Source organism: Ovis canadensis, chromosome 23, assembly GCF_042477335.2.
Source record: "Ovis canadensis isolate MfBH-ARS-UI-01 breed Bighorn chromosome 23, ARS-UI_OviCan_v2, whole genome shotgun sequence".
NCBI classification, from domain to species: domain Eukaryota; kingdom Metazoa; phylum Chordata; class Mammalia; order Artiodactyla; family Bovidae; genus Ovis; species Ovis canadensis.
In genome coordinates, this window is record NC_091267.1 from 72,932,989 (window position 1) to 72,946,589 (window position 13,601).

At 39.2% G+C, this 13,601-nt stretch overlaps 1 non-coding gene across 1 annotated transcript; it reads right to left on the reverse strand.

Moving 5' to 3' along the window:
- Positions 1–8,492: 8,492 nt before the first annotated feature.
- Positions 8,493–8,564, reverse strand: TRNAS-GGA (transfer RNA serine (anticodon GGA)). Its single transcript has one exon. It is a non-coding gene; the product is annotated as a tRNA-Ser (tRNA).
- Positions 8,565–13,601: the final 5,037 nt, after the last annotated feature.

Sequence of the window (13,601 nt, forward strand, 5' to 3'; positions counted from 1 at the left end):
ATAAGGAACCAATTCAGGTATACTGAGGTTACTGCCTTAAACTCATAAAAACTAACCTTTGCTTACTGAGGGTGTTGCTATTTCAGTGGTCAGTTCTGTGCTATAGTCACTGATGCTTTTTAGAGATCCTATAGTCATCTTCCCTTATTGATCAATAATGAGAAAGTACTTCTGAAGCAAAGTCAAAGTGGGTGAAATTATTCAATTAAAAATTATTTCTATACAGCTACTTGGAAATTCACTGGGAGGAAAAGCAGCAAAGAAGTAATATCTAAGCTGGCTGAGAAATCGTTTTGATGTGTTGGGAAATGGCACGCTGGCTCACCTCTCTTCTTCCACATTAACTGAACAAGTAAAACAAGAAAGAACATCTGAAAACAAGACCTGTGCTCATCTTATTAAACATATAGGTTTATCACACACAGCAGATTGCTTTCCTGAGACGCGTTTTAAGACTGTCAATCCTACTTTTGTTACTTTCTTTTCATTCCATCGGTGGCAAATAGTCATCTACAATATCTGCTGCCATTGCTAAGTCTGTTTCTGTGGATTCCCCCTAAGTTACCTTCACTGTAAATCTTCTGTAGGCAGGGAAATTTAATTACTATAATTTGGAGGAAAATTAACTAGGCTTATTACTATATCCCTAATGACAATGCAAAGTCTTCCCCAGTGGTGCTATTGGTAAGGAAGCTGCCTGCCAACGTAGGAGACGAAGGAGACTCAGCTTTGATTCCTGGGTCAGGAAGATCCCTTGGAGGAGGGCATGGCAACCCACGCCAGTATTCTTGCCTGGAGAATCCCATGGATCGAGGAGCCTTGTAGGCTGTAGTCCATAGCGTCAGGAAGAGTTGGGCATGACGGAAGTGACTTGGCACGCACGCGTGCAGTGACAATGCAAAGGGCTTTTCTTCATGATGGACTTTGTCACATTTACTTCTGCTGTCCAGATATGTGTTTTACTTAATTTGTTTTCTCTTTTTTGCGTTTGATAACATTCTACCAGATAAATTACCTCTGGAATGATAACAAGATAGGAATTAGTTTATTTATATATGTGGAATTTATGTGTAATTACATAAAACATCATTAGTAACTTTAGTGTCTTGGTTTCTGTCATTATCTATAACAATTCCAAATCCTTCTATCACTAATCATTAGAAGAGAGTGTTTGGAAGAGATTTTAACGATAGCATTGACGAAACACTATGAGAAATCACTTCCAATTCAGTGTTTATTTCTTGTTTTCTTATTTCATTCTTCCTGAAGTGAATACCGTTTTTTCCCATTCACAATCTAATACATGATGAAACGTTAATGAGTAATTTCTGAAGATTACAACTAAATTTTAATCATCCATTTGAAGGTGAACAAATCTTTGTGATATTTCTAACTACTATTGATAATATCTTATGGAATTAATTCAGTGTCAATAATATGTCTTCTGAATCCTGATAAAGTGGGTGCTCATTTCGCCATCTCAATTCCACTTGTTTAATCATTTGCACTTTTTATTTGCTTAAAATTGTGTTTTTATGGCACTGATTACAACCAATCAAAAGATGTTTTAATTATAAAAGAAGTATTTATAGAACATTTAAGTTACTTCTGTCACTACACATAAAATATCTAAAGTCCTCATAACAATTAGGCAAATTGAATGTTATTATCCCCTTTTCCCACTCCAATATTCTTGCCTGGGAAATCCCATAAACAGAGGAGGCTGTCAGGCTATACAGCCCTGGGGTAGCAAAGAGTTGGACATGACTGAATGACTAACACTTTGACTTCTTATCCCTTTTTTATCTAAAAAATTATTTCTATATATCATACAACTATATGAGTCAGACCTAGAAACTGAATTTAGTTCAATCTGAATCTAGGTCCTGTGCTTTTTCCTTTATGGAACATTGCCTTTCTTTTTTGGTGAAGAAAAGAAGCTTGTCTAAGAAAATAATCTATATATTTTTATACAGATGGAAACGTGCACCAAATGACATGTAAACGCAAACACTTATTATGCAAAAGGGACATAATAGTAGTTTGATTTATATCGCTAGGGCTTTGGGAAATGAGCATTCTGTATTTTTTTCTGTCTATATAAATTATTATATGTGCCTGTGTGCTAAGTCGCTTCAGTGGTATCCTACTCCTTGGAACCGCTGGACTGTAGCCCACCAGGCTCCTTTGTCCATGGGATTCTCCAGGCAGGAAAACAAGACTTAAAAAAATTTAAATGTCTTTAAATAAATGCAAGTCTCAAAGTTATTTAGCAGTAAAAAGCAGAATAAACTGGTGGAGAAGAACACAGACTCATTATATTTGTGATTATTCTTCCTTACTTAAAGGGGGAAATCAGAGATTTTCAAGCTTCATGGCACATGTGTGCATGGTAAATTGCTTCAGTTGTTGCTGGGAGCCAGCATGAGGAATCCTGCCCGTGGCAAAGGTCATGAGGTTAAGGGGTCCGACAGGCAAAGGCGAGTCCGGCCTTAAGGGAGCCTCGCTGGATTTTCTCGAGCATCTACCCCCAAAACCAGAGTCTGCCTGCCGTACTGCATTATGCTTTTCGCTTACACTTCTGACATTAACAGCGGCTGTCCCTCACCACCTTTTTCTGGAAAAAGTCAACTTAGAACTCCAACTAACAGTCTCCTGCATATAAAAAGAATGTCTCGGCTTAAATCCCTTTGATAGCTTTCTAAATTACCTGACCAGTCTGTCTGGATTTTTACAACTGTGCATGTGAATTGTTTACAGCCTCCCAACCACGAGAGGCACTGAAAGCTTAAGAAATTCTAGGAAAAATCATTAGAATAAAACTGATTAAGGGTTTCATTGTTGAGCCAATACTTGCTGCCAAATTTCCATATCTTTTATTTGTTGATATAGTTGGTATAGAGAAAAACAAGTAGCAACATAGATCTTTGAGTTAAGTACCTTCTTTGTTATAACCCACTGCACCTTTGTTCTACAGGGATGTAACTTTATTTAGTGCTTTAAGGGTGATGCAGATTAAAGAAAAACACTTTAGGGGAAATGAGATTAACATTCATTAAGGAAGAGAGCCATAAAATGTTAACAGGCCTTTTGGCCAGAAGATAATGTAAATCACCTGAGACCCTTTGTATATGGAAAGATTTGCAGAAAGAAAGCCTGGTCTTGATAAGGGTCAGGGCTGCTGACCCTGCATAACTTTGTATTATCCATTGATCTCTATGTACAACCAAAATTATAAAAAGCTTTCCTGGAAAATAAAGGACGGACCAGTTCCTGGAAAGACTGGTTTCCCCCGTGTGGTCTTTTCTCGTTCTCTTCTTTTCTGGCTGAATTCCCATCTGGAGCATGGAGGCTCACCATGTATACTTACTTGCCCTGGCTTCTAAGACCCACACGAGAGGGAGCCCAAGGAGGGGCACCCTCCGCTATTCAAGCGGGTGCTGGTGGCCTACGTAGGTGCTGAAAACTCCTTGTCTTGGAGTTTTATTGGTTTTCCACGTAAACAAAGTTATTCAGCCTCTTTTTCTCCACTAATTTTCCTACTACACTCTTCTTTTCTAATCTCTCTTCATATCTCTAATTAAATAATTATTTCCTAAGATGCCAACTCCATCCCTGCTTAAAATTCCCTGGATCCACTGGGGCTGGACCCCGGCAAGTTGTGTCTGACTCTTTGTGACTCTGTGGACTATAGCTCACCAGGCTTCTCTCTCCATGGGATTCTTCAGGAAAGAATACTAGAATGGGCCGCCATGCCCTCCTCCAGGGGATCTTCCCAAACACAGGAATCGAACCTGTGTCTCTAATGTCTCCTGCAGTGGCAGGTGGGTTCTTTACCAGCAGTGCCACCTGAGAAGCCCTTTATAACCCATAGATCACTGGAATAAGATAGAATTGTATAAAAAAGGAAGTTTACTAGATATCAAATTTTGATTCCAAAGTGTTAAAAACTTTTACTTTATGGGACAGATTTACAAGATGAGTTATATACATGTAGTATCTTTTCAAAGCACAGTTGTATCATGCAACTTTGTGTACAACGATTTCTTCCCAGTTCTCCAATATTTTGCTATTTAATTGACCATTCCACTTGCAATTGAGAGTCACCTGTTTTGGTGATGTAGCTAAACAAATAAATTCACAACTATTAATTTAAAAAAATTCTTATCTTCATCCCTCAAATCTTTCATTTTCCTTGTTGTTAATTCTACTGGTCATATCAGAATGCTTTAAATTGTTGATAACTCTGATCAGTGTATCAGGATAAAGATGAAAATATTATAGAAGTTCTTGAAATTTTTCAAATCCTATTATTCCTTGTTAGAAACATATTGAATAATACATGCAATTGATGTACACATATATAGTAAAAATGTATTACACAGCTACTGGTTGCTAAGAACAGTGGGATTTATGGCCCCTTGGATAACACAGATATTTATACCACTACTCGAGGTACTAGGTGGTGGTTTATTATGGGGTTTAGGAGAGCAATGTACAGCCTTGAATAGACTACTTAACTAGTCAGAATTAAGGGAGACATGTGGCTGTGGGAGGCCTTTCCAAGAGGGGGTTGGGGCCCTTGTGAGAGCAGCTGAGGAGGTGGCTGTCAATGCAGGATGGTGTCTAGGAGGGGTCGTGCATGCTGACATAATTTGGGCATCAAACTAAGCAATAATGATGATCAACTTTGTCATAGTAAATATTTAGCACTATTTAGTAATCTATGAGGGGTTCCCCAGTGGCTCAATGGTAAAGAATTCGCTTGCCAGTGCAGGAGACGTGGGTTCAGTCACATCCGGAAGATCCTTTGGAGAAGGAAATGGCTACCCACTCCATTATCCTTGCCTGGGAAACCCCAAGGACAGAGGAGCCTAGTGGGCTACAGTCTATGGGGTCGCAAAAGCTGGACACAACTTAGCAACTATACAACAACAATAGTAATCTATGAACTTATATTGCTATAGATAACAGAATGAGTGAATAAGAGAAAGCTCTTTCTTACAAGAGGATACTAATACAAATAGAAACAATGAGATAATTATAAAAAATCACCATTTGGTAACTGTCATAATTATACAATTTTTTAGGCAAGATTCTTTATTGAACTTCTAGGTGAATTTTGATCAGCTAGAGATGAAATTAGGATACAAGGTGATATATTCACATAACACTAAAGTATCTCCATATACTTTTTAATATCTATGGAAAATGAGAAGTTTTACAGTGAAGGAACTGACAGATATCACTTTATTTAACTGCATAAAGCTAACATCAGTAGTAATGGAACACAGTGAAGTTAGAAAACTCCAGAGGGGCATAAGGAAAATGTAGAATCTCTCTGGAGGATTCCTGTCAAAAGCGAAAGCCTTAATCTAATCATGAGGAAATAGTAGACAAACCCAAACTGAGGGTCATTCTATAGAACAATTGATCTGTAACATTCCAAAGAATAAAATCACAGAGATCTGGACAGGACTGAGGGACTGTTCCAGAGCTGAGTAAATAAGGAAATATACTGAGGATAGTGAGAGTCAAGTTCTTAAGTAGAGAAGATAGTTATAAACATGACAATGAGAAAAGCTAGCATGAACCTTATGTTTTCATTGGAATTGGTGGTGTCACTGCGAAGCCATGTTTTTGATGAGAAGGTTAAATGGATAAACAATAAAATGGAAAGATGACAGACAGACAGACAGATACATTCGTATACACATACGTATGTACATGTACACATATTGAACAAGTCAAAAGAGATATGCCACGATCCATGAGACATGCTTCATCCTAGATTGGATCATTCTGCAAAAAGTAGAAGCAACTGGATAACTGACAACGTTTGAATGGGGTATATGGATGAAAGGAATTCAGACTTTCTGAAAACTTATGGTTCTTTCAAGATAAAAAGTTTTTTTTAATTTGAGAAATTTCATACAGGATAAACAGCCAATACATTGAATACGGTACTTTGAAATGGGTCAATATATTCAAGTTAGTGTGCTTAAAGTACAGTTTTCTATTTTATCGATACTATGTAATTATACGTTCTAATTATGCAACTAATTCCTGTAAGTATACTTATATAATTAAATGATATAATTACAGAGAGTAATTGCATAATTATTGTACAGACATAATTAGAGTAACTACTCAATTTCAAAACATTCAATGCATAAGTAAAACAACCAAATTAATCGCTTTAATAAAATATCTCCAAAAAGGCCATTTTGAATTTTAAATGGAATTTTATTTACAGCATATTTTAAAACTACAATAGGTACATATAAATTTTAAATGTACTCAGTTTTTTATCTCTATCCACCATTTAAAAAATACAGACCTAGTCAAGAAAAATATTGTATATTATTATTTAATGTTTACAGTGAATTGATTTCCTAAAATTTGCTAAACTGTTCAGTCCATTATTTTCTAACATTTACTTCTAAATATTTGTGTAGAAGTATGGAAAATGCTTTTGAAAGTAAACCATTTTGCTGATTTTTTTCTTATTGATTCTTCACAAAGAATTTTCCATGTAATGAGAGATGCACTTTTTTTTTTTTATTAATCTCAGGGCAAATAGGAAATCCATAGTATGTAAGCAAAAGTGACTCCAGACACCCACAATAGAAAATTAGTTGTATGAATCACCAAGATGAATGTTCTCTGAAGACTCCTGGACATGGCTCCCTTCACTAATTTTCCATTTGGATGAACATCTGAATGTGTTTGTAACCCACCAAGAATGTGGTCCTTATTTCACTTCTGTTAGTTCATTGTCTTGCTTAGTTTGTCACTGCTTCCCTTTGCATAGCACTTTCTCACCAGGGTTTTGCAGAGTTAACTTTAGGTTAGCAAGGATAAAAATTTCAGTTTCCTTTAGATTATCATGTCACGTAAGTTTGTGCCTTTCTCTCAACCTTACTCTGAAAGAAAGAAAGTGAAGTCGCTCAGCTGTGTCCAACTCTTTGCGACCCCATGGACTGTAGCCTGCTAGGCTCCTCTGTCCATGGGATTCTGGAGTGGGTTTCCATTTCCTTCTCCAGGGGATCTTCCCCACCAGGGATCGAACTTGGGTCTCCTGAACCTGCAGGCAGACTCTTAACCATCTGAGCCACCAGGGGCTTACCTTACTATAGAAACAATTTTTCCCTCTAGTATTAGTTTGTATTATTTTTAGGATACTAAATATTTGTGTTTGTGTTTGCCATTTCACTCTGATGTGAATTTAGGACATTTGGTCATGGGTATTTGCCTTATACCTAAGGTGTATACAGGTATAATGCAAATATACTCTTTCCTGGAGGCTAAGTGGTAAAGAATTAGCTTGCAATGGCAGGAGACACACTCCCTGGGTCAGGGAAATCCCTTGGAGAAGGAAATGGCAACCAACTTCAGTATTCTTGCCTGGAGAATCCCATGGACAGAGGAGCCTGGCTGGTACAGTCCATGGAGGTCACAAAGAGTTGGACACGACTGAAGTGACTTAGCACATTCCCATTTTACATTCTTTCATTTTTGATTCCTTGAAAGCCTTTGATTGGTGGAGCAATCAGCAAGTTTTTTTTTTTTCCTGTGAGAGAAATGGTTTGATAGAAAAAAAGAGAATAATTGGTATTTCTGACATCAGAGAACATAAGTAATTGCCCCTTTTCAATATTTGCATTTTGATGCTAAAGATATTCTGGCACCTAAACATGTCTCTCTAAGTGAGAGCATTTTAGCCCCATGAAAGAGAGAATAGTGGATTTAATTTCTGAAAGACTATTTTTTTCCACATAAGTCTGTGATATTTGGGCTATCTTAATTTTTTCCTAAATGCCATAATTAAAATTATAATTCAAGTTCTATTATTATTTGAGTAGTTAAATTTTTTTAGATAAAATTTATATAACATAAAATTAATCATTTCAAAGTGAACAATTCAGTGACATTTCCATTTCCAAAACATTTTCATCACCTTCAAAGAAAACCCAGTACCCATTATGGCTGCTGAGAACTATTTCCAGTCCTAGTTTCTGCTGTCCTTCTGGCATTTTTTCCTGAAGTTGGAATCAATTTCCTTAAAACTTAAAAAGCATATCTTTGTGAATGCTCGTTCAATAGTGTCTGGCTCACTGTGACCCCATGGACTGTACCCTGCCAGGCTCCTCTGTCCATGGGATTTCCAGGCAAGAATGCTGGAGTGGGTTGCCATTTCCTCTTCCAGGGGATCTTCCCGACCCAGGGATCGAACCCCATCTCTGCATCTCTTGCATTGGAAGGCGGATTCTTTACCACTAAGCCACCTGGGAAGCCACAAGTGTGTTTCGCCTGTTCCTAAATGCCATTACTAAATTCTTCCATAGGCCGCAGACCTCTGAAAGTGAAGTTGCTCAGTCATGTCTGACTCTTTGCGACCCCATGGACTGTAGCCTACCAGGCTCCTCCCTCCATGGGATTCTCCAGGCAAGAATACTGGAGTGGGTTGCCATTTCCTTCTCCAGGGGATCTTCCCAACCCAGGGATCGAACCCGGGTCTCCTGCATTCCAGGCAGACGCTTTAACCTCTGAACCACCAGGGAAGCCAGGACTGACTCAGATCCTCAACCTTAGCCCTCAGGGTTACAATTCCCTGCCCCATGAGAGTCTTATTGATTCTATACAAATAAGGAGGTCTACTGGGCTTCCCTGGTGGCTCAGAGGTTAAAGCATATGCCTGCAATGTGGGAAACCCAGGTCGATCCCTGGGTGGGGAAGATCCCCTGGAGAAGGAAATGGCAACCCATTCCAGTATTCTTGCTTGGGGAATCCCATGGATGGAGGAGCCTGGTGGGCTACAGTCCATGGGGTCGCAAAGAGTCAGACATGACTGAGCGACTTCACTTTACTTGATTGGGTTTCCGGAATTGTAAATGTACTGTTGTTAGGGAAGGAGAGAGCAAGCCGGCTGTGAGCTGGTGGCAGGAGCCTGGCAATCAGCAGCGCCTCGTCCTCTCCCTGTCCGTGAAGGAATGTGCAACCCCCTTGCTAGACTCTGCCCAAGGACACATCCTTGAGCTGGGGATATGTTGAGGTCATCCGGATGACTTACGTGACTGAGCCCAATTAAAGATTATATTAATACAGAGATTAAGAGTCTAGCAGATCGGTGAGGAGATCGACTTAATAGGAAGGCTAGATAGATTCCTATCGAAATCAGGGATAAGACAGGGACTTCATTCTCACCCCAACACCACTGTTTTGTTTGGTTTACATTGTCATGTTAAGAAACTGCTCGTGTATTTCCAACATGCTTAAGCGAGTAAACAGCTAGGGAACAGAAGAGTTAGACATGGGGGATGACACAGACTTCACTGGAATATGACTTTCCAATACAGCGAGATGGTAAAACTTCCCTTTTTTTGTCTGTGTGGGAATAAGGGTTTCTCTCAATGCTGCTTCCATTGGCTCCTCCTGCTCTTTTTTAAGAGCTCAACATGGATGTACTCCACTTAAAACTTCCTGATCTGTCTTCTGGCTGTAATTCACAGAAGTTCCTATGAGGAAACTCTTGTATGATGTTATATCCTACTTCTGTGGAGCTGTGTAAACTCAGTTACCTGGAAATCAATCTAAGAAGTTAGGTGATTTTTCCTAAATTGTGATCCTCAAGTAACTTGTGTGAATTCAAAACACAGGTTTGGATTATGGTAAATCTCTAGCCTTACCTCAGATATACTAAATCACAGGATCCATGCATGGCAACAAGGAATCCTCCTCTAAAGATAAATAAATAAATCCTGCATTACTCTTAAGGACAAGACGGGTTGAAAATATTTATTTAGATGGGATGATTTTATAATAGGAATCTTGCCTAAGTAAGTAAGTGAAGTCGCTCAGTCATGTCCGACTCTTTGTGACCCCATGGACTATAGCCTTCCAGGCTCTTTTGTCCACGGGATTTTCCAGGCAATAGTACTGGAGTGGATTACCATTTCCTTCTCCAGAGGATCTTCCCGACCCAGGGATTGAACCCCGGTCTCCCACATTATAGACAGACGCTTTACCATCTGAGCCACCAGGTAAAGCCCATTTATGTATATTTGCCAGGATTATTCAACAGAATAAATTGTTTTGAAGTTTCCAAAATCCTCTTGCCCATACAAAGACCATTACTTTTTCCATCAGCATCTTCAGACCAAAAAAAAAAAAAAATAGCATTCAGGGTGAAAATGATATAATAGAATATTAAGAGTGTGCTCTTAACACTGCTAAAAATATTAAGTAGCCATAAGGCTGGGATCCTGTGGCAGTTTCTAGGTTTCTAGTATACCACACACTTGAACAGGGTGGAGGTTGGGGCTACTGACCTTCTTTGCAGTAGAAAATCTGCTTGTAAAAAATCTGCTTGTTTTTTGTTCCTCCGTATCTGTGATTCCTCTGTATCCTTAGATTCAACCAGTCATGGATTGCGTAGTTTCATAGTATTTACTATTGAAAAAAATCTGTATATAAGTAAACCCGTTAGTTCAAGCATTCCTGTTCAAAGATCAACTGTATATTTTTGAATGGATACATAATCTATTGGAGAAGGAAATGGCAACCCACTCCAGTACTCTTGCCTGGAAAATTCTGTGGATGGAGGAGCCTGGTAGGCTACAGTCCATGGGGTTGCAAAGAGTCAGACACAACTGCGCAACTTCACTTTCTTTCTTTCTGTAGTTCCTTTTGGAGAAGGAAATGGCAACCCGCTCCAGTGTTCTTGCCTGGAGAATCCCATGGACAGAGGGGCCGGGTGGGCTACAAGTCTATGGGGTTGCAAAGAGTCAGACACCACTAAGCAACTAACACACACATAATCTATTGTATTAATACTATTGTACTTATTTTTATATGCTCCAAAGAAAATATTCTAGTTGACATTTTTATTCGATGCCATAGACTTGTTTAGTATTTAAAAAAGAAATGATAAAACTTGCCAAGCTGCATCTTGACAATAAATTTTAGAACAAAATAAGCAATCATGTCAATGAGCCCTTTAATAACTGCTCGTGATACAACACAGCATTTTAAATTATCATGAAGTAAGCACTTCATTTACATTTAACTAGGCATGGATTGTATACTAATTAAACCATCACAGTGAGGGATACATCATCATGTGTTAAAAATAAATGGATAGTCCTTAATTGGAATTCTTATACAGGCTTTAAAAAGAGGAATGAAGATTGCATTTTAATTTTAAATTATTTTGTCAAGACGCATGTTCTAATCGTTTTAAGAGACAGTGCTTTTGATCAGAGTTGGACAAACCCCCATCACCTCCTCCAGTCCACAACCTGGTTTGTAAGTAAAGCTTCATTGGACATTGACACCCATCTCCTCCAGTCCACAACCTGGTTTGTAAGTAAAGCTTCATTGGACATTGACACCCATCTCTTTACTCTCTGTCTGTGGCTGCTTTTATTCAATTCTGAGGCCAGAGTTGAGTAGTTGCAACAGAGGCTGTACTACCTGGAAAGACTGAAGTGATTACAACCTGGTCCTTTATAGAAAAAGTCTGCTGACTTCTGCTTTAGATGAACTCACTCCATATAATCTAGGGCGTGCGGTATGTTCTTGGGTAGTTTATTAAGCTTTTATCGGTCTCATCTTTCTAATGAACAAAATGGGAATTAAATGGCCTAAAGTTTATAAAGTTCTTGGTGCATGTAATTATTAAGGGAATTATTCTTAAGGGAATGCTTGCTTATGCATTCTCTATGGCTTTTTTTCTGTTTATTTGGCACTAGTCAGATTTTGCCTCACAAATTCCTAATATTATGTAACCAGGCCACTTATTGCATGAGTCCATTTCAAAAACATTTTTAGAGAAGGTGCCGAGTTAGAGCCTCGGGACACAACTATGAACAAGAAAATGTGTTCCTTGTCTTATATATATATATATATATATATATATATATATTTATTTATTTATTTGGCGGCATTGGGTCTTAGCTGCACCGTGCAGCACATGGGAGCTCTGGGTTCTGGAGCGCACAGCTCAGAAGTAGCGGGCCATGGGTTTCCTTGTTTAGTGGCACGTGGAATCTTAGTTATGGGACCAGGGATTGAACCTGCATCCCCTGCATTACAAGGCAGAGTCTTAACCTCTGGACTACCAGGGCTGGCTTAATGGGATTTCTAGCCTAATAGACGATAAGAGCAATTTAAATGAGCAACTACGTGACCGTCTGTTAACTTCCTGATTGAGAACAGAGAGAACAGAAGCACGTCACAGTTTTGCCACACCACGAGTCTTCTAGGGCTGCATAACAAAAGCACCGCACAGTGGGTGGTTTAAACACTAAAAGTTTATTTCCCCACAGTTCTGGAGGTTGAGTCTGAGACCACGGTTGTCTGTGGTGCTGGTTCTCTTCTGGGCTGTGAAGGTTCCGTTCCGAGTCTTTCTTCCTGGCTTGCAGATGGCCGTCTCCTCTCTGGGTCTTTGTATTGTCTTCCTCTGTGTGTGTGTTCAAATTCCCTCTCCTTATAAGGACACCAGTCATACTGGACTAGGTCTCACCTTGATGACTTCATTGTAAGTGAAAAAGACCCCGTATGCGCTTTAAAGACCTTACCTTCAAACGCAGTGATACTCTGAGCTATGAGGAGTTAGAACTTCAGCATATGACATTCTGACTGTATGTTTAAGCTTTCTATATCCTTACTGATTTTATTGCTATTTATACTGTCAAATTCTGAGGGATGGGTGTTGAAATCTTCAGTTCTTACTGTATATGTCAGTCTATTTCTCTTTTCACTTCTATCAGTTTTTGCTTTACTGTCATTTGAAAACAGGTCTGAAAGCCAAGCCTCACTATTCCACGGTTCTTTAGTGAATGAAACCTATGTATATGCGTAAAGTATCCTCCAAAATAATCCCAATAAAAGCCACTGTTCATATACCGTGTATTTCCTTGATAGCTCCTGAGAGATGCCTAAGATGCTAGGTGAAACTCCAAACTGGGTTTTCTAATTGGCATATGATGTCAAATTTTTAAAAATGAAACTTTGGTTAATAAGGACATATACTTGGCTGTGAATCTAGAATGTTCAGTCTACGTGTTGCCCCACTATTTTTGCCCATTTGTATTCCTAAACTGCACATCAAGATGATGATACTTTAAAGTGAGTGTTTTTCTGTTTTATTTCTTTTATGGTTATCTAAGTTACTCTCGGAGAAGGCAATGGCACCCCACTCCAGTACTCTTGCCTGGAAAATCCCACGGAAGGAGCAGCCTGGTAAGCTGCAGTCCATGGGGTCACTAAGAGTCGGACACGACTGAGCGACTTTACTTTAACTTTTCATTTTCATGCATTGGAGAAGGAAATGGCAACCCACTCCAGTGTTCTTACCTGGAGAATCTCAGGGACGGCGGAGCCTGGTGGGCTGCCGTCTATGGGGTCACACAGAGTCGGACACAGCTGAAATGACTTAGCAGCAGCAGCAGCAAATTACTCTATTTTTATAGCAAGTAACTATAACGTTAGGCTTCCCAGTGGCAAAGAAACTCCCTGCCAGTACAGGTGACACAGAGACACGGGTTTGATCCCTGGGCCACGAAGATCTCCTGGAGGAGGAAGTGGCAACCCACTCC